The 3,687-nt window shown below is 35.6% G+C and overlaps 1 pseudogene; it reads left to right on the top strand.

The window, feature by feature from the left end:
• Window positions 1-628: 628 nt before the first annotated feature.
• Window positions 629-800, top strand: LOC128865484 (U2 spliceosomal RNA; annotated as a pseudogene).
• Window positions 801-3,687: the final 2,887 nt, after the last annotated feature.

The following is a 3,687-nucleotide window of genomic DNA, read 5'->3' on the forward strand; positions in this document are numbered from 1 at the left end:
CATAAAACTTAATAAGTGAATTCTTTTTGAAGTGAAAACTTCTTTAGAATCGTTGGGAGTGATTTGAGAAAAAGTGAAACGAAAAAAGCGACCCTCTTGGCTACGAATATTACATATAAACGTAGCGACGAACTAAATAACTTTTAGGCCAGTGCCGACAGTATGACGCGATAGCCGAGCGGCTAGCAATGTGAGCTTCCGATCCAAAATTCTTGGTTCGAATCACAAGAAAAAAAAAATTTGTTTTTTGAAATTTGCATTGTAGGACATTTCTGATTATTTATTGAAAACAGTTTTTTGGCTTTTCTATTTTTGGTTTAGATACTGAAAGTCAGTTTAAGTGAATCGGTATAAATATTTCGTACATTAATTTTTGTGAGCGTGTAATTCTCAAAAGGTTTATTAGAAAATGTATTGACAAGGTAGTTTGATGGTTGTGTATGGTTATCGCTTCTCGGCCTTATGGCTAAGATCAAAGTGATCGCATAAGATCGCTGTAACCTTAGCTAAGAAGCAGCATAATCTTTTATTTATATCTAGCGAACCGTCACTCTCGAAAAGAGTGCGGGAATTTTTTTATGTATCACCCCGGGGGGGAAATGTCCCCCCGGGGAAAACGGTCTTAAAGCCCACTTTATCTATCTGTTCTTATCAGCTTAACATCTGGTAGATCCTCCATCGGAGGACAACAAATGTTAAACTGATTTTTGGAAATGGGAGGAGTGTTTTAGGGGCTTGCTCCACCTCTACCACGGGTTGGCCCGGTATTGCAGTACCGCCGGGATTTCGGCCCAAATTATTGAATAAATACAAGAAGAAATATACTAATACATTTAGCTTTGGTGGGAAGAGACATAAATTTTTATATGAATACAAGTAGACGAAAATGGAAGAAATTTGTAAGTCTGTTTCTTCGGTCCGTTTGGGTATTTTTTTTGACAACATCGAAACCAAAGCATTTGTATCATATTTTATCTATCATAAGCCACTCGTATCATTTGTTGAAATTGAAAACATTGAGGATGAATAATAATAAAATGAAGAAAATAAAATATGAACTTTATAGCAATATTATATATGAACCTATAATTATCCCGCTCCTAATGCTGCTTTCGTCTTATTCTCTCTCAGTTTGTTTTACGGAAGGTTTCACTTCTATCGCGTCTAACCGTTAGACTGGTATTTTTTTTTTGTATAATTAGGGCTTTGACTGCGCCTGAGATTATTTGCCTTGTAAAACTTATTCACATATATTCGCCTTTGATATTACTTCAAGAACTGACTTTATTTCTTAACATAATCAAAATCATATGAACAAATACATATTACTTATTTTCTATGTTCTTACATTTATACTTATTCTAACGTTACATTTAACTATTATATATATTAGTTGTACACTTCACAGTTTTCATTCTGTTAACTTAACATTATGTATTTAGCTAACATAGTACACGCTCGAGGCTTACAATTAGCAGAGGCTCTGACTGCATTCATCACCATATCGCACCCTAAATACAAAAGGGTCACAACTCAAAATGTACTTCTGCTCAAATATGAACGAGACGTTATCAATAAAACGGTCCGCGGATGACATATGGCAAAAATAAATTTTTTGTTGGATGGTAGGACTGTTATAAGCTTACATGGCAAATTTCAGCGTAATATGTCACATAGTTTGTTTTCTGTGCTACAATCTCGAGTGTGGAAAATTTTGAGTTGTGACCCTTTTGTATTTAGGGTGCGATATGCATGTAAAACAACTAGCACTGTTAACATAACATTTTCCTTTAGGTCAGCAAATGTTAATAACTCCGCTCTGAGAGTGAGTTAACGTGGTTTGATACAAGGGATTTCAGGGGAATTTCTTCATTCAAATGCGGTGTCGAACTGAAGTTAGGCAATGAAATGTGTACAGCTTGAAGTGAGAGAGAGTATTTTATATTTTTTTTCTTGTTTAGAGGGGACTAAATGAGTTTTCTGTGTCGATTAAAGTATAAGTTACTATTTTTATTTATTTCTAACCCCAAAAATGGGCAATCAACACTTTCTATGGCTACTCGAACTAGCAATGCCTTTAACTTCATTAACCATTCACCACTTCAGAAACAAGAGATTTCTCTGCAGGGCATATTGGCAGTACAACTACACACAGGAGGAGTGGTAAAAGTTTTTGGTAGCATGCGCTTTTCAAATTTTTCAATTCAAAACACGTAGTTGTGTTTGTGTTTTCAGTTGAGCTGATTACTTGTTTTGCATTTGTTTTGGGCCCATTTGAACTTAGCTGAGGTTCACGCGATTCACAACTGTCCTCCATGCAGTTGAATACGCACAATGAGTGTGGATGTACTTGTGGGAGCATGTGTGTTTGCTCGCAAAGTTCCCACACAAATGTAAATATTTAATAGGCTCAACTGCGCGCTCATTCCCAATACAAACAGAATGTCAAGGTAAATTGCATTATTGTTTAGCAGAACGATGGAAATTTATTATTGTTGCCAAAACATATGACGAAAGGTGAAAAAACTTTGCAAATATTTTAAATTTCAGAAGCACATGTTTGATATGCGCATACATACAAATACTCGAAATTCTTGTGCCTAAGCAAATAAACTCACTTATGCTTCGTTGAATGGCATTTACCGTTTTCGACTACAGTTGAAGTAAAATAAAACCGAAATTTAGAGATCCTATGCGATGAAGCTGCTAATAAACTGAACTGTACGAGGACGTCGGCTGTTGGCTATTGTAGTAAGAAAAAGTGGTTGAAAAATGTAGGCAAGGGACTTTACTTCAAAAGCACCTTTACTTAGTTACTAAAAATCAGATTTACCGACGATTGCACTATGGCCAACAGCCTCATGTGAGTACCCAAAGCTTGTAATCCTAGGTAAAGATCACAAAACCGCTTAAAATCACGTTCTTAAATGTTTTTTTTAAGTCTCTGACTACGAATGTGTCAAAATTTAAAACATAAAAACATTTTTATTTTTTTTTATTACTTTTTTCTGCTTTAAACTGGGAATCTAGGGGGATAGAAACTTGGATAAATTGTTTCCAATTTTGGAATAAGGAATTAATCAAAATGCGTTGATATTTACAGACGTTAAGATTGCAATGACTTAAATATATAATACACCCAGAAAAGAGAGAAAGATGAAAATTCGAATGCGAAATTCATACCTTTTTTTTTTAAGTGAAACTTCTTAGGTGTCGATGGACGAGTGAGAGTGGAGAGTAAAATTTCAAGGCCATGCAACGTTTTTGGCATTTTCGATCCGCGAGAGAGAAAAAAGATATAACGTAGAGGAAAAGTAGAGAGAGAGCTATACCTTATTTATATCTTAGATACACTTTAGGCTATTTTTCCTGGGTTTTTCCTTGTCGTTGCTAATTTCTAGTGAGAAATAACACTCTCATTCTCTCTCGGGTCTCTCCCTCTTTATTTGTCTGCCTTGAAAGTTTCGCTTCTGTTATGTGTCAACTAAGTCCAATTATGCTCAAGGGGGAAGCTCTTGTGATTTCGGAAGAAACCAAGTACTTGGGACTAATCATAGATAGGAAACTAACTTGGAAGTCAAACATCTTAGAAAGAGTCAGGAAAGCGAACCTAGCTTTTTATGCCTGTAAGAGAGCTTTAGGTAAGACCTGGGGAATTAAACCTAAGGTTGCTCATTGGCTTTACAC

The sequence above is a fragment of the Anastrepha ludens genome, chromosome 5 (genome assembly GCF_028408465.1).
Source record: "Anastrepha ludens isolate Willacy chromosome 5, idAnaLude1.1, whole genome shotgun sequence".
Classification (NCBI taxonomy): domain Eukaryota; kingdom Metazoa; phylum Arthropoda; class Insecta; order Diptera; family Tephritidae; genus Anastrepha; species Anastrepha ludens.